Raw genomic sequence first — 18,770 nt, forward strand, 5'->3', positions numbered from 1 at the left:
TAAATAACTTTAATAAATGAATGATAAGAAACCAACCAATTAAAAAACTGGTAAGAGATTTAAGCAGACACTTGACCAAATAAAATATAAAGAGGGCACATAACACATAAAAAAAATGACCAGCATCATTAGTTGTCATAAAAATATATAGCAAAACAATAATGAGACACTACTATACTTAAAATGTCTAACTTTTTAAATCACAGATTTTAAATTTTTTTTTTAAGCGAGAGAGAGACAGGAAGAGAGAGAGATGAGAAGCGTCAACTCACAGTTGTGGCACTTTAGTTGTAAAGCATCTAGAATTTTAAATTTGGCAAGAAAAGAAGCAACTGAAATGTTTATACAGTGTTGATGAAAGTGAAAAAAATGGAAAAAAAATAGTTTAGCAGTTTCTTAAAAGTTAAACATAAGCTACCATATGATACAGTGATTTCACTCCTAGGTATTTACTCAAGAGAAATGAAAGCACACATCCACACAAATACTTATACACAAACATTCATAGCAGGTTTATTTGTAAAAGCCAAAAACTGGAAACGACATTATGTCAGTGATTGCCTAAATTGTGTTACCCTAAAATCCGTATGTGGAGGTCCTAACCCCCAGTAACTCTGAGTGTTAGTATATTTGGGATAGAGTCGTTAAACTAAATTAAAATGAGGCTGTGAGGGTGGACCTTAATATAATCCCACGATCCTTACAAGAAGAGGAAATTTGGGCACACAAAGAGACAACTTAGGTCTGGCCTGTTGGCACAGTGGTAGAGTGTCTGCTGGGCGTGTGGATGTCCCGGTTAGATTTCCAGTCAGGGCACACAGAAAAAGCACCCATCTTCTTCACCCTTCCTCCTCTTGCCTCTCTCTCTCTCTCTCTCTTCTCCTCCTCCCCTCCTGCAGCCAAGGCTTGATTAGAACGAGTTGGCCCCAAGTGCTGAGGATGGCTCCATGGCCTCTGCCTCCAGTGGTAAAATGGCTCCAGTTGCAATGAAGCAAGAGCCCCAGATGGGCAGAGCATCGCCCCCTAGTGGATTTGCTGGGTGGATCTCGGTCAGGGTGCCTGTGGGAGTCTGGCTCTGCCTCCCCTCTTCTCACTAAAATTAAAAAAAGAAAAAAATAGACACCATGAATACATTTACACCGAGGGAAAAAAAAAAGGTAGAGAGAGGCCTTGTAAGAAACCAAACCTGACCACACCTGATCTCAGATTTCTAGCCTCCAAGACTAAAAAAATAAAATTCTGTCTTTTAAGCCACCCAGTTTGTAATATTTTGTTATGGTATTTCTAGCAGACTAATAAAATATATTCAACAGGTGGATAGATAAATAACTTGTGACACATTCATGCATTGAAATACTACATGGCTATAAAAAGAACAAACAATTTATACATGCTACAGTGTGAACGTATCTCAATATTTTTGTGTGTGTGTATTTTTCTTAAGCTGGAAACGGGGAGGCAGTCAGACAGACTCCTGCATGTGCCCGACCAGGACCCACCCAGCACGCCCACCAGGGGGCGATGCTCTGCCCATCTGGGGCGTCGCTCTGTTGCGACCAGAGCCACTCTAGCACCGGGGGCAGAGGCCACAGAGCCATCCCCAGCGCCCAAGCCATCTTTGCTCCAATGGAGCCTTGGCTGTGGGAGGGGAAGAGAGAGACAGAGAGGAAGGAGAGGGGGAGGGGTGGAGAAACAGATGGGTGCCTCTCCTGTGTGCCCTGGCCGGAACTCGAACCCGGGACCTCCGCACATCAGGCCAACGCTCTACCACTGAGCCAACCAGCCAGGGCTCAATATTTTTATGCCGAGTGAAAGAAATCAGAACCAAAAAAAATTACATATTAGATAACATTTATGTGTTTTGTATAAACTTCTAGAAAATGCAAACATCTATAATGACAGGAAGCAGATCTGTGGTTGCCTGGGGATTACCAAGGGGCATGAGAAAATTGTTGGGGTGGAGAGTAGATATACTCATTATTTGATTGTAGGTCTCCTGAGTACACACAATTTAAAACTCACCAAATTATTAACTATACTTCAATACAACTATAACTTTTTTACAAAAGAATCAATTGACATAAGTCACCTGATATTTTTCATCCACAGAACCTGCCACTCATTCTCAGGGTAACTATATAACCAATGGGAAGATGGAAACTGCAACTGGCAGTTATAAGAATGTCATTTCTTTCATTGGGCTGCCTTTCCATTTTATTCAGTTCGTAGTGGTTTCAAAAGATGCAAGTCCCAAAGTGATCTGCCTAGAAATATAAAAGTTGAGGAGCCGGAAAAGAGGAAAAATAAGAAAAGCCAGTAGAAAGAAAGTAAAGACACCATAGCCACTGCAGAGAGCTGGCTTGAGTGGTGCCAGGCCATTAATGGTTCCCGAAGGGAAAGACCTTGCACAAATATAAACAATAGTTAACTTCAGAGCAGGGGTTACTTGGAGACAGGAGGAAATTGGCCTGTTGTCACTTGAATGCAAGTACGCAGAATTCTTGGAGGAATACCATCAAGAACTAGCTGTCCTTTATGACTGATAAACTCTGAGACTCTGATTCTTCTTGTGACCTTGCTCATGAAGGAAGCAGTGGATGTGCAGGATTAAGGATGGTTTAGTTGGGAAAAAAGGCTTTTGTAGCTTTCTGGTTTCATCTGTTGAGCTTTTGCTTTTGGAACTCTATAAACATGCAGTGGCACAATTTCCCGGGGCTGATTCTGCTTCTGAGTTTTAGCCCTCTGCTTGTACTACTTTCATCTAATGTGTCTTATTCCTTGTGTGTCTGAACCGTAACAAATCATAACATCTGGCGCCCAACGTGGGACTCGAAAAGAAGTGAGTTATAGTCTCAGGATCATCAGACCGAAGGGGAAAAAAGTCCGCTCAGTGGTAAGCGAAACCTTTGGAATATTTTAGGCAGAGTCATGGGGAATTCTCCATCTGTTGAGACCCAGTATATAAAATTACTGCAAGTATTGTTAAAGGGGTCCAGTATAACTGTTAAAGATAAAAGTTTTAATTTACTTTTTAAAAATGTTAGGAAGCATTGTTATTAATTCCAGCCACAAGGAAAAGCTGCTTTAAGTTTGGAAACATGGAAACATGTAATGAGAGCTTTACGGCATGCTCATCAACAAGGAAATACTATTCCTCTTTCTGTTTGGTCTCTTTGTCATTTAATTTCCTTGGCTTTGCAACCATTACAGTCTAATTCTGAATCCTCATGGCCTCCAGCTCATAAAATAATATCTAATATTAACATAATCGAGGTCATAGATGTTGAGGCACATACTTATAAGTCTGCCAATGATATTTTAGGAAGACCTCTTCCTCCTTTTCCCATTAATAAGAAAGGCAAATGTCATAACTATTCAAAGATTGAATCTTCAGAGTCTTTTATTGAATCACAAGGTAATTGTCAAGAATAGTCTGATGAGGCAGAAAATTTAGATCAAATTCCAGGGTCTAAAACAGCTTATCTGCCCTTACAAGAACAGATCAACAAAAGAAATAAAAGGCTTAAGAAGTTAGTTATAGGAGTTCAAGAAATCAAGTCCCTAAAAAATAGTCCATGTAAATGTATAAATGCAGCTGAACCTACGGCACCTCCTTATCAACTTAAAGGAGAATTCTATGCAGAATCATTTCAAAAGACATTTCGAGTTCCTTTAAACTCTATGATGCAGACTGTTGTAGAAGAGCAAAATGCTAACTATCTTGATGCTAGTCCTAGCAGGTTGGCTCAGCGGTGGAGTTTCAGCCCGGTGTGTGGAAGTCTTAAGTTCAATTCCTGGCCAGGGCACACAGGAGGAGCGCCCATCTGCATCTCTACCCCTCCCCCTCTCCTTCCTCTCTGTCTCTCTCTTCCTCTCCCTCAGCCCAGGCTCCAAAGGAGTAAAGTTGGCCTGGGTGCTGAGGATGGCTCCATGGCCTCCACTTCAGGTGCTAGAATGGCTCTGGCCACAGCAGAGCAATGCCCCAGAGAGGCTGAGCATAGCTCCCTGGTGGGCGTGTTGAGTAGATCCCCATCAGGTGCATGCGGGAGTCTGTCTGCCTGCCTCTCCCCCACTTCTCAAATCGAAAAAATACAAAAAAAAAAAATCCTGATGCTTATGGTGTTTCTATTGGGGCTTCTACATACCCTGTTACTGTAATACAGCATCCTCCAGATGCTCAGTATCCTCAAGAATATATTCAATTTGACCATCAGCCCATCTCTTTTAAAGTAAAGATTTGAAACAAGCAATAGTACAATATGGAATGCAATCTACTTATGTTAAAGGACTATTACAAAGATTGGCTAACAAGCATAGGCTCATACCGTACAACTGAGATGTGTTAGCTAAAATTGTTTTAAATGCTGCTTCCTTTTTACAATTTTGAACCTGGTGGAAAGATGAAGCAGACCAAATTGAATGGAGAAATTAGGCTAATGATGTTTTAACAATTAGTGCTCAATTTACAAGGATCAAGACAATGGTTTGAAATACAAAGACAATTACAATATGGTGATACTACTATTGTACAAACTCATATTTGTTGCATAAAAGCTTGGGAAAAAGTTGAGCCACCAGGTAAAAATACTGCTTCCTTTATTAAGATTCTTCAGTCTCCAAATGAACCATATGTGAATTTTATTGCTTAACTGATTGATGCTATTAGCAAGACTATGGCTCAACCAAAATGAAGGGACATATTAATGCAGACTCTTTCATTTGAAAATGCTAATCCAGAGTGCCAGAGAGCAATAAGACCTTTAAAAGCAAAGGGAGCTCCCCTTAATGAGTATATTAAAACTTGTATGAATATAGGCTCAGAATCATATAAGCTAATTTATTAGCTGCTGCATTAAAAGGAACTTTTAATCAAAGCACAACTAAATATTTTCATTGTGGCAAATTAGGCCATGTGAGGGAAGACTGTAAAAAGAGGCAAAAAGATTATAACCAAAATATAACTTCTAAAAATAAACCAACTTCTCCCAAACTATGCCTTATCTGTAAAAAAAGAAAACATTGGTCTAATAAATACCATTCTAAATGGACAAAAAAAAAGGCCGACCTATTAATAGGTCAGGAAATGGGAGGTTGGGCCCAGTAATTTAGGGCCCTATGACAAACAATTTGAGTGACCAACAATACTCAGTGGGCGACAGGCAGGAATATGCCATTATGTCAGCGACCTCCTTCATGCCACCTCAAGTAATGCAGTCTTAGACATAACCTTATTAAATAATATTAAACTTTCACCCTATGAAGCTGTTACCAAAGTAACCACTGGAATTTATGGTCCCATTCCTTTTGTAACAGTAGGACTAATAATTGGTAGAAATAGTTTAACATCTAAAGACATTTTTGTCCATTTAGGAGTGATTGATTATAATTATACTGGAGAAATATTGGTAATAATGAGTGCTAAAACACCTGTTCAGCTTGCAGCTGGACAAGATATTGCACAACTCTTACTTTTACCTCATATTAAAAGAAACAGTGCTCCAATTCGGAAAATGGAAGGATTTGGGAGCACAGATAAATTTATATTTTGGCAAACTGCAATTAGAAAAAAAAGAGACCTCAATTGACATTAAAAATTCAGGATATGAAATTTCAAGGTTTAATAGATACTGGAACAAATATTTCTATTATACAAAAATCTAAATGACCATCAAGATGGGAAATAATTGAAGTTCCAGGTACTTTTACTAGAATAGGTTCTTTGACTGAAGTTTGGCAAAGTGCCTTGCCCCTTAAATGCACAGGACCTAAAAATCAACAAGGAATTATTCAACCATATATATCTGACATTAATATCGTATTATGGAGACATGACTTGTTGACACAATGAGAAACTACCTTGAACATTCCTACTTTACCTCAAGCTAAAAATATAATGACCAACATGCATTATACATTCTTAACAAAAATAGAAAAAGAGGAACAGGGGGAAACACCAATATTCTTCCTACAAAACAATCAGACCAAAAAAAATTAGAATTTTCAAATTTTGAATAGCTGCCACTCAAACAAGCTTCACCCTTGCATTAAAATTATTAAATAAAAAACCAATATAAGTTGAGCAATGGCTGCTAAAAGAAGAGAAGCTTAAAGCTTTATATCAATTAATACAGACTAAATAAAATTTGGACATATAGAGAAATCACAAAATCCTTGAAATTCTCCTCTTTGTAATAAAGAAAAAATCTGGAAAATGGAGAGTGCTTACTAATCTTCAGCAAGTTAATTCAGTAATTCAACCCATGGGGCCCTTACAACCAGGTCTTCCTCAACCAAACATGATTCCAAAAAAATTGTCAATAATTATTATAAATTTATTATAAAATATTTTTTTACTGTTTCTTTACAATCACAAAATAAAAAATTTTTATCATTAAATGATGTATTTCTTACCAAAAAATATCAATGGAAAGTGCTTCCACAAGAAATATTAAATAGCCTGACATTATGTCAAATTATATAAATCAAACTTTAGAAAAAATTCATCAAAAATATCCTCAATCTTTAATAATCCATTATATAAATAATATATTAATAACTTATGAGAATAATGTTGAACTTTCAGTCATCCTTAAAAATGATTCTGAAATCTTAAATCAATACAGTTTAATAATAACTGAAGACCAAATTCAAACATCTTGTCCTTTTAAATATTTAGGGCATATAATTGAAAATCAAAAATTATTCCTCAAAAAATCAATTTATGAACTAACTCCTTAAAAACCTTAAATGACTTTCAAAAATTATTGGGTAATATTAATTGATTAAGACCCTCCTAAAAATCCCTACTTATTACACTAACAAATTTACTTAATATTCTTTAAAAACTCTAATTTAAACAATCTTAGACAGTTAACAAAAATGACAAAACTAAAGCTATCACTTATCAAAAAAATTATGCATACTGCTTATTTAAATTTTATTAATAAACCTATACAACCTATTCAATTAATTATTTTTTCCTCAAAACATTCTCCTTCTGACATTATATGGCAAGAAAACAAAACATTAGAATGGCAATTTCTGCCACATAAGACTCAAAAAAAACTATATACCTACTTAAAGAAAATCTGTACTTTAATTACTAAAAATAAAGTTAGAATAAGACAACTTGACTGGAAGTAATCCAAATAAAATCATTGTACCCTTAACATGTAATCAAATTTCAACAATTGGAAATCAAATATTAATTGACAAATTGTGTTAGCTAATTATTTTGGTACCATAAATAATCAATATCCTACAAATAAAAGAATTCAATTTTTAAAAGGAATGCAATGAATTTTATCAACTAAAGTATTGGCTCAGCCGATTCAAAAGACTTCTACTTTTTATACTAATGCAAATAAATTGAGTATAGCTAAATATACTAGACCAGTGACAAAAGTTGTAAAAACTTCATATATATATCAATTCAAAAAGCAAAGTTATGTGCTATATTATTACTTCTTAATAATTTTCCTTGCCCTGTTAATATTGTTACTAATTCACAATATGTAGAACATACAATTAAACTTATAGAAACTGTCAACATTTCAAATAATGGTTCCAAATTACACAAATGATTTCAAGAGTTACAACTTTTATTGTGGGAATAAAATTCGCCTATCTATATAACTCACATTCATTCTCATACAGCTTTACCAAGTCCTATGTCTAATGCAAATAATGGAATTAATCAATTACTTATTAAATCTATAAAAAGAGCTGCTAAATTTCATGCAAAGACTCAGACAAATAAAAAAGGTTTAATACAAAATTTTAAATAACCAGACAAGAGGCTCAAAATATTGTCAAAAATGTCTTCAGTGCAGTATTATAAATGCTCCTCCATTACCAGGAGGAACAAATCCTAAAAAAAATAGCACAGTAATGAACTATAGCAAATAAATATAACTCATATTTCTTCCTTTGGAAAACTATCTTATATACACTGTTCTATTAATACCTATTCTTTCTTTCAATGGGCCACACCTTTGCCTGGAAAAAATTATGTCCTTCAACATCTTATAAAAACTTTTACTGTTATAGACATTCCTAAAACAATTAAAACTAACAATAGTCCTGCTTATACATCTGCAAAATTTCAACAATTCTTAGTGTTTTGGAATATTAAACATACTACTAAAATCCCATATAATCCACAAGGACAGGCAATTATTAAATGCAATAATCACACTCTGAAAAATATATTACTTAAACAAAAAGAAGGAGAAGAAAAGAGATTATCCCTTAGAATTATATTACACAAAGCTTTATTTACTTTAAATTTCTTAAATACAGCAGAGGATAATTTGCTGCAGACAGACATTGGAAAAAAAATAATAGTTCTAAAATTAATCAACCTGGCCTGACCAGGTGGTAGCACAGTGGATAGAGCATCAAACTGGGATGCGGAGGACCTAGGTTTGAGACCCCAAGGTCGCCAGCTTGAGTGCGGGCTCATCTGGTTTGAGCAAAGCTCACCAGCTTGGACCCAAGGTCGCTGGCTTGAGCAAGGGGTTACTCGGTCTGCTGAAGGCCCATGGTCAAGGCACATATGAGAAAGCAATCAATGAACAACTAAAGTGTCGCAACAAAAAACTTATGACTGATGCTTTTCATCTCTCTCCATTCCTGTCTGTCTGTCCCTATCTATCCATCTCTCTGCCTCTGTAAAAATAAATAAATAAATAAATAAATAAATAAATAAAATTAATCAACCTTTGCATTATAAAAATGAATTGAATCAATGAGTACCTGGTGTAATACATCATTGGGTAAGAGAGTTTGCTGTGTCATTTCAGAATCCAACGAAGTCCTTTGAATTCTTGCCTGCCGAATTAATCTAACAACATGAGCAAAAGAAATAGATTTTCTCCATATCCTCCCATTGCCAAGATGGAAGCACTGAACCTTGAAAAAATAACCTTAAAGGTGCCTCTGCCTAGTACTGAGAAGGCTAAAATACCAAGTTGAGCTCAATTTAAAAAACTGACCTTTGAGGGTAAAAAGATGCTATAAACTACTGGAAAAGAACAAAATGCTACTAATCTGTTCTTAGCAATGATTGCCTTGGTAACAATTCCTGTAAATATGGTTGAAAATTTTAGTTACTGGGCGTACATCCCTAATCCTCCATTAAGTAAAGCTATTCATTAGAAAGATAGTGCCGTTTCTATTTTTGTTAATAACGCCAATTGGCTTCCAGGACCTTTTGATGATAGAGGCCCCTTAGTACCTTTGGAAGAAGGAATAAGATTAGAGAATTATACAACAGGAGTTAAGGAATTACCTATATGTATAGAATATGAGCCACATTGTTTAAAAATAGAAGCTCAAGCTTGGCTCTCTATTGTAAAAAATAACAGTAAAGGAGAAAGAAAAAAACATTTGTTTTTGTTACAAGGATATGAATTTAAAGGTAATAATACATTCATACATGGTCCTGAACCTCTACCTAATTTACCATCCTGTCATACTGCAATTGTTAATCAGCTAAGTAAATGGGTACATTGAAAAAAACTGCAGAAATAAAACTGCTTGGGTTTTACTTCATATTTCCTATGGAAATGTCATAGATTGGAGCCCTCATGGTTCTGCCTGAGTTAAAGGGCAGGGTGCTGATTTAAGGTGGCATAAGAACAATGGTTCAATTACAGCTGATGGTCAAGGTAATCACACTATCATATGGCATGGAGGAGGGATGTCACCTCAAGCTTTTCACATAAAATATACTCCTATACAATATCATTTCTGGAAAATAGCTATGACACTTAAACATATGTCAGCATGGAAATAAGAAATCTGGAAAAAAATCATTCTTCTAATCAAACTATGTTAACCTTTAAAAAGAATGAAACACATTTTATATCTGCTTGTGTTAAATCACCTTATATGTATATTATTGATGAAACCAAATAAACAGCTAAAAATTATTCTATAACTTGCAACTGTACTATTTATACATATAATTACTCTTCTGTTCCTTTTGATAAAAGTAGTCAAAGTCTATGCATTTTAAAAGCCAGAACAGAAATGTGAATTCTAATACAAATGCATAGAATATGACAGAATTCCCCTTTTATAATGCTGTTACAACATCTTATTAAGTCTTTGAAGCAAATCAAAAGACTAGTTGGACTGGTCATTACCATCATTATAAAATTAGTGGCTATAACCACCATGACTACTGTATCTGTAATTACATTACATCAAAGTATACCAACTGTGGACTTTGTACAAAAATGGCATGAAAATTCTGGACAACTATGAACTTCTCAATGATGTATAAATAGTGAAATTATTGCTAATGTTAATAATTTAGAACAGACTGTAATTATGTTAAAAAATCAAATTGTTAGTCTTCAAAGACAAGTTAAACTAAAATGTAATTGGAATATTACTACTTTTTATATTACCCCTATTCCTTAGAATCATACTCATTTCCCTTGGAAAAGTGTTAAAAACCAATTGCTAAATCGTGAAAATTTAACTATGGAAATTTTAGATTTACAAAAACATATTAACACTACTTTTAAGAATCAGTTAAAATTAATTGATAAAGAAAATTTATTAACTACTATTTGAGTAATTTAAATCTTCTAAAACAGCTTAAAATTTTTGGAAAAACTATAAAAGGCATTATACTAATCATTTGTTTTTGTTTTTCTTGTTTGTTTGTTTTTTGTGAGGTTTTTTTGGTATTTTTCTGAAGCTGGAAACGGGGAGAGACAGTCAGACAGACTCCCGCATGCGCCCGGCACGCCCACCAGGGGCGATGCTCTGCCCACCAGGGGGCGATGCTCTGCCCATCAGGGAGCGATGCTCTGCCCCTCCGGGGCGTCGCTCTGTTGCGACCAGAGCCACTCCAGCGCCTGGGGCAGAGGCCAAGGAGCCATCCCCAGTGCCCGGGCCATCTTTGCTCCAATGGAGCCTCGCTGTGGGAGGGGAAGAGAGAGGCAGAGAGGAAGGAGAGAGGGAGGGGTGGAGAAGCAGATGGACGCTTCTCCTGTGTGCCCTGGCCGGGAATCGAACCCAGGACTTCTGCACGCCAGGCCGACGCTCTACCACTGAGCCAACCGGCCAGGACCATCATTTGTTTTATGTTTCTTTTATTATATATAGTCAGAAAAAGAAATCGGCATCAAAACAAAATAGAGCAACAATCTGCCATATTTTCTCTTATGCTACATAAAATGAAAGCTAAACAAAAAAGGGGAAATAAAAGGAAAGACCCTGCACAAATATGAACAATAGTTAACTTCAGAGCAGAGGTTTCTGGATACAGAAGGAGATCTTGAAGTGTATTAACCATAACAGGAGACTGGCCTGTGGTCCCTTGAAGGCAAGTACGCAGGATTCTTGGAGGAATGCCATCAAGAACCAGATGTCCTTTATGATCAATAAACTCTAAGACTGATTCTTCCTGTGATCTTGCTCATAAAGGAAACAGTAGATGTGCAGGATTGAGGATAGTGTAGTTGGGGGAAAAGGCTTTGGTAGCTTTCTGGTTTTATCTGCTGAGCTTTTGCTGTTGAAACTCAAATAAATATGTAATGGCACAGTTTCTTGTGGCTGATTCCACTTCTGAGTTTCAGCCCTCTGCTTGTACTACTTTCATCTAATGTGTCTTATTTTTTGTGAGTCTGAACCATAAAAAAATCGTAACAGGTTTCCACAGTTATGGGATTACTGATTGGTTCTCCAAAACGCTGAAAAAAATCATCTGTCCAACTTTATACTGAGAATCAAAACAAGTGGAAGCAAGCAAAACAAATCCTCTGTAGCAAGGTATTATCTGTTTCCATGAAGTACTGCAAGTCTTAAATCTTGTGTCCCTCACTCCATAACCCCCTTTTTTCTCACCCCTTCCCATGCAAAACAGTACTCATAGGCATGTCTGTGCTGAGTGAGGATCACACAGTCAGGGGAGTTGATAACAAATGTGAGCAGTGGAATTAACAGGAAGACTAATAACTTAAACTCTTTCAGATACTGTTGCTTCTTAACAGACATTGAATGTGTATTAACTCATTTGACTACCACAAATTGCTTGGAAAGCAAGAAGCACCTGCATAATCACGCCAGTGTGACTAATAAGGAGAGTGGAGAGAAGAGGCATTAAGTGGACGAGGCGCTCTCATCACGGCCAGTTCAGGTGTGGATGTCTGGAATGGGTTAAGGTAACCCTTCTTACTGGTTACCTTGAGCCATTGGGGTTCCAGCCTTGACCTTTGAGATTTGTTAGAGTCCTGTGGGGGAAAACTCTGTTGTCAGGAACTGTATTGGAATTTGGTGCTAAATATTTATTAAATGAGAAGTTATGCATTTAAGGAAACTATCAATGCAAAGATAAAAACAAGGAATCAAAAGTGAAGGCATAAGCCAAACTGTCCTCTGTTTGTTTGTTTTTTCCTATGCATTAGCAGAAACCAAAAGTGTAGTCAGCATATTTTCAACTGAGAAGACGCCGCATTAAAGGACTTCCGTGAAGCACTTTGATGAGCATAAATGTTTTTAGTTAACAACACAAGAGTTGATACTTCCATTATTGTGAGGTTTTTTTCCTTCAGCATTAGTGCAAGCATCTCCAAGCTGGAGAGAACCAGAGACTTCTGCTGCTATAATAAAAACATACATAATTAAAATAATGTCTTAGGCTGCCCCTTCCTTTAACATTTCCCATCCAAAGAGGCCACAAATCACTTCAATGAAAATGCCTCATTTTTGTAAACCCCAGATCTGTATCTAGGTTTATGTGCTTCCACTAAATTTATGCATTTGACACAGGAAAAAATAAGTTGATTGCCTGGTTTACAGTGTTTTAGATATGTCACCACCACACAGTACTTCCAGCAAAGGGTGGTCACAAAAATAGACTTCACAGGAGACAATTTACAACTTTCTGTTGGGCATATAATTTTGTAAAATCTGTATTTTGGGGGTTTGCTCACTTTTATTGTTAAAAATGGCTGCTGACCTAGCGTGCGGAGGACCCGGGTTCGATTCCCGGCCAGGGCACACAGGAGAAGCACCCATTTGCTTCTCCACCCCTCCGCCGCGCCTTCCTCTCTGTCTCTCGCTTCCCCTCCCGCAGCCAAGGCTCCATTGGAGCAAAGATGGCCCAGGCGCTGGGGATGGCTCCTTGGCCTCTGCCCCAGGCGCTGGAGTGGGTCTGGTCACAACATGGCGACGCCCAGGATGGGCAGAGCATCGCCCCCTGGTGAGCAGAGCTTCGCCCCTGATGGGCCAGCCGGGTGGGTCCCGGTCGGGCGCATGCGGGAGTCTGTCTGACTGTCTCTCCCTGTTTCCAGCTTCAGAAAATAGCAAAAAAAAAAAAAAAAAAAAAAAAAAAAAATGGCTGCTGACCACTTGATTGCATTGCCCACGTGATAATGCTAATTACCTTCATGCTTGGAAAGGGGCTTGGTTATGCTAATGTGTGCTGGAGGAGGGGTTGTCCCACCGAAAAGTTTGAAGAAGGAGTAGCTAGAAGGCCATTTTGGCAGAGAGACCATGTGGTTTCAGGGAGGCAGTCAGCAAGATGGCTTCGGGAGCTGAAGGAGAACAGAGGTGGGGGCCTTTGGTTCTAGGAAAAACCAAAAAGATTCTCCTGGTTGTGGAACCGGGGAACATGTGTATGGGTTTGGTGTCCGTGTGTTCAGTTTTACTCGCTTGCTGGTGTGAGCTAGAATAAAGGATGGTCAACCAATTCTTAGCTCTGCTGTTTCATTATGATCTGTCCAAATCTAATGTGAACCTACATGTGCCAGGTGGTTGTGATAGTAGCCATGGCTACTGGCTTTACACTTGTTTTTTCTTCTGGAAATGTCAACCCTCTGTGCTCTGAACCAGATTATTAACCATAATTAATTAACTCTCGTTAGGGAGTTCTTTAAGGTTGAGATAGAGTGGGAGCAACAAGAGCAATAACTATAGCCTACTAAGTGCCTGGTACTTAAGATCCTTTATTTCATCAAATACTCAAACATAATCATGAATGGTTAATTCTATTTTCTCCATTTTGCAGACTTAAAATGGTAATGGACTTGCCTAAATCCTCATAACTAATTAGGAGAAACTGGATTTGCATCAAGTTCTCTCTGACTTAAATATTTTATCAATAAAACTCTTCTTTAAAAAAATTTAAAAGTTGACTCTGGTCCAATTAGTAGAAAAGGATCTATCAATTGTTTCAACCATATCTTCAAAGCAAGATTATAACCATTTATTGAGGCAGCTGGGAAAGCATTTTTTCCTTAACTTCTCTAGAAATTAACACAAAAATTTCTCAGAATGTTTTTGTGTCCAACCTTAGACTATTCTATAGATGTAAATTTAGTTCTGAAATGTTGCTCACTCTCTGAGCAGTATCTTCTAGTTCTACTTAATTCCATTTAAACAGCAGTCAGTGATAGTAACAGGTAATATATACAAATTATAAGAACATGACACAGCTAATCCACTCATTTCAGGCAATTTCTCAGCCTCTATGTATTGCAAAAAGATGAATTTTGACATAATAAGTATAATAAATTATAGGCATTATGGAAACGCAGACAATAAATAAATTTTGAAGTCAGATTTACTTAGATTCAAATCCTAGTTTTATCACTTAAAAATTGATTGACCTTCAGAAAATCTCTTAATCTCTCAAAATATTTATTTTCTTATCCATAAAATGGATTAATACCACCTTCCTTATACATATTGATAGGAATTTTAAAAGAGATAATGCAAGTAAGATGTTTAGTGATATTTTAATGGTTATAACTATTGTTATTATTATTATTATAGCATATATATAAAATCCCAATCAGTCTACAGTTAATTGTGTCTCACTCTATGGATACATGTAAACTTACTAGTAAAATATATCTCAACATATTTCTCCAAACAATTTTCATTTGTGAGAGACCAGTGCAGTATGGACTGAACTAAATTGAGGATGTATTGAACACTATAAATATCCCAAATTTGGAAGGACAAGGATAATAGGAACAAAACAGATTCACATATTTTTATTCTACAATAAAAGGATGGAGCAAAAAACAGATGTCTTTCAATTGTTATTTTTCTCTTCTAACTTGACTCTCTGATACCATCATGCATATTTTTTGACATGTGCATAACATCCCCCTAATCTGGAGGAAAGTGCTAGAAGTAAGAGATGAAATTTAAAGTCATTTTTAGCAGTTGAGTTTCAATTTGAGTAAATACAGACAAAAAAAGTACACATGTGAATACCTCAAACTAAATCTTTTGATCTGAAGACAATCTAGTTAAAGTAACTTCAGTTTTCTGAGGGTTACATGACATGCAATATCATTAGAGTCAATGCAAAAGTAGCTGCTATGAAGACCCAGCTGTTCACTATTAAACCAGACAGTGAAAGAGATTTAAAAAAATGCAAATGAAGTTAAGTAACTTCATGTCAAAGTAGTCCATCCACCTTCAAAGTGGGGAGAAGAAATAAAATTTGAGGGGATTCTGATTCCTTGGGTACTCTAGTAGGAGAAGAAAAATATTTTTTCTGTATTCTTCTAAATTCTTGGCTGAGACCTTGGTAATAAAAGACAACCTAGGAAGAAAAATACATACAGAAATTTATTTATATAGACATGGAGAGATACACAGGAAAAATGAATACCTCAAAGAGGTGGCTTAGAACTCTGGTTTATATAACAGTTTTAGCTAAGAATAAAAAAAAAATTTGAAGAAATGACAGGACAAAAGAAAACAGACTCAAACTTCCAAGGTCAGCAAACTGTGTCAAGGTGAAATAATGGTAAACAAAAGGTAGGTATTAAATTTGTTATATAGATTTCTCTTATGCCATCTACAGGCAAATCTAAAATTATGTCCAGTTATGAACTTTCATCATTCCTGGTAGAGAGTGGCTAAAAGGACTCCTTTGAAATGGCTGTCCTCCTTTTAGACTAATAGGGAGGGAGCAAAGAGCTTTTTTTTGTCTGCACCCACTCAATCGCTGTCAGGTAGAAGTAATCCTTATGCCAAAAAGGCATATTGTGGAGTGGCATATTCTGTTCATCCTCATGCTTAACATAGAAACCCTAAATGTTAGGCAATGAATTTTTACAAATACCAAGAGAAAGCACTTGAGTAACAAAACTCTAGGACTTCCATGTGCCTTAAATCCCAGCTCTTTCTCTACTTCATTAAGAGCTTAATGAAAGAATTTATTGTTTATCAATCAGGTGTCTTTTTATCTCAGACAACTCAATTTACACTGGATTAAATAACAGGAATGGCCAGTTTGGGGGTGGGGTACAGCTGCTTATTGACATCATGCCTTCACTAAGTCCCCTGAAGTTTGGTAATCACAGAGGAGCTGCAGGAACAAAGCAACCACACTAGTGAGTGGTTATTTTGATGAAAATAATAAAATATGTTAATTGACATAAGCCAAAAAGACTAACCTGGAGCTAAGGATTGGTTTTCTCCTAAGTATAGAAGCTTGACTGGGGGAGGAATGGATACACTAATGAACTTCTGGGACTATTTGAAATGCGTGAAGGAGGAATGAGTGCTGGGTATGTAAACAAAGAATGCACTGAGGATTGTATAAGCCATCATTATATGGGACTTCTCTCACTTTAATGGCAAAATCTGAACTACTCTCCTTAACTAGGAAATGAACCCAAGAAAAGCAGGAAAAAAACAGTGAACTATACTATATTGGAAATATGCTAAGGTAAAACTCCTCCTTTCTTAAATAAATGAGAAAATATATATATATATAATTTTCATATAAATATATACATTTTTCTATTCACTCATTTATGTATATCACATGTCAGTTAAGAATGAGTTGGGTTACATACAACAGAACAACAAAATAAATTAAGCAAGATAGAAGTTTATTTTTTTAATGTTAAAGAATATAAAAAAAAATCTGGTATTGTTACTCCATGAACTGAAAAAAGAATTTAAAAAAATACTGAAAATATTCTAGCTCTTATTTTTCTGCTTTTCAACACTGGCTTACACCTTCAAAGTCACCACAAAGTCTAAGGTACCTGTTAAAACTCTGTTGCTTCCACATTGCAAACAAGTAGAGGAAAAAGAAGTAGAGTAAAACCAAAGGAATACTTACCCTTTCTCCTATGGATGAAAGAATCTTCTTGAAAGTTCTATGCTTTCATCTAATTGGCTACAAATTGGTCACATGACCATATTTATCTAAAGAAATTAAATGATTGCAGAGAAATGTAGTCTTTTAGCAGGTTACACTGCCCATGCCTCAGAACCAGAGGACAAAAGGAAGAATAAATATTGAAAACTATTGGTGGTATAATTGTCAAAACTTATGAATATGACTCAGAATAGCCAAAACAAATTTTAAAAAAAAGTTTGGAGAACTTGTGCTATTTTTTTTCAAGTATTACAATAAAAGTAAAATGATCAGAAGAGTGTAGTACTGGCATAAGAATAAACATATCAATGAAACAGAATCGAATATGCAAAAACATATGCAAACATATATAGCTAATTAATTTTTGGCAAAGTTTCCAAGGGATTTTCATGGGAAAGAAAAGTCATTTTAAAGAATAGTTGCTGTAACAACTGGATATTGGTTTGGAGAGAAAAAAATTAACCTCAATCATTACCTTCCAACATATATAAAAATGTTATAAAATGGAACATAGAAGCTAAATGTAGGAACTAAATTTCTACAATCTCTACAAGAAAACAGGATGTGATATAGTTAGACAAGGATTTCTTAAAGAGGACACAAAACTCACAAACTGTGCAAGAAAATATAATCGAATCAACTTTATTAAAACTAGAAAATTGTGCACTTCAAAAGATACAGTTAGTAAAATGAAAAAAAGATGATTTACAGAGTGAGAGGAAGTGTTTGTGTAACACATTTCATACAAAAGCAATGAGCCCAGAGTTCAAAGGAAAACCTTACAACTTAAGAAACCCATTCACTAAAAAATAGGACAAAATTTTCAACAGACACCTTATAAAAGACAATATAAGAACAATCAATAGAAAATAAAAAGCTGCTCAATATGGTTAGTAATTAGGACAATGCAAATTAAAAAAAAAAAAAAACAATGAGAGATTACTACCAGGTCACTTGAATGACTGAAGTGTAAAATGTGACAATATCAAAAGTTGGTAAGGATGTAGAGAACTTGAAACTCTCATACATTTCTTATGGTGACATAGAATGTTGCAGCCTCCTTAGGAAACAGTTTGGAACTATCATAATAAAGTTAAGCATACACTTACTGTATGAACCTGCTCTTCTACAGTTAGAATTTGTTCCAGAGAAATGAAAACATCTGTCCACACAGATCTACACATGAATATTTATAGTAGCTTCATTCATGATAAACAATAACTAGAAACAATGCAAATGTTGATCAACTGGTAAATAGACTAACAAATATGGTATATTCATAGTATGAAGTACTATTTAGACAAAAAAAATTTTAAAAAGAACAAAATATTGATACACATAGTTATATTATGCTACGTAAAAGAAGTAGAACACAAAATACTACATACTGGCCCTGGCCAGTTGGCTCAGCGGTAGAGCGTCGGCCTGGCGTGCGGGGGACCCGGGTTCGATTCCCAGCCAGGGCACATAGGAGAAGCGCCCATTTGTTTCTCCACCCCCCTCCCCTCCTTCCTCTCTGTCTCTCTCTTCCCCTCCCGTAGCCAAGGCTCCATTGGAGCAAAGATGGCCCGGGCGCTGGGGAAGGCTCCTTGGCCTCTGCCCCAGGTGCTAGAGT

The 18,770-nt window shown here is 36.2% G+C and overlaps 1 non-coding gene across 1 annotated transcript; it reads right to left on the reverse strand.

The window, feature by feature from the left end:
- Nucleotides 1–1,714: 1,714 nt before the first annotated feature.
- TRNAI-GAU (transfer RNA isoleucine (anticodon GAU)) lies at nt 1,715–1,790 on the reverse strand. Its single transcript has one exon. It is a non-coding gene; the product is annotated as a tRNA-Ile (tRNA).
- Between the last annotated feature and the right edge of the window lie 16,980 nt (nt 1,791–18,770).

The sequence above is a fragment of the Saccopteryx bilineata genome, chromosome 11, assembly GCF_036850765.1.
Source record: "Saccopteryx bilineata isolate mSacBil1 chromosome 11, mSacBil1_pri_phased_curated, whole genome shotgun sequence".
Classification (NCBI taxonomy): domain Eukaryota; kingdom Metazoa; phylum Chordata; class Mammalia; order Chiroptera; family Emballonuridae; genus Saccopteryx; species Saccopteryx bilineata.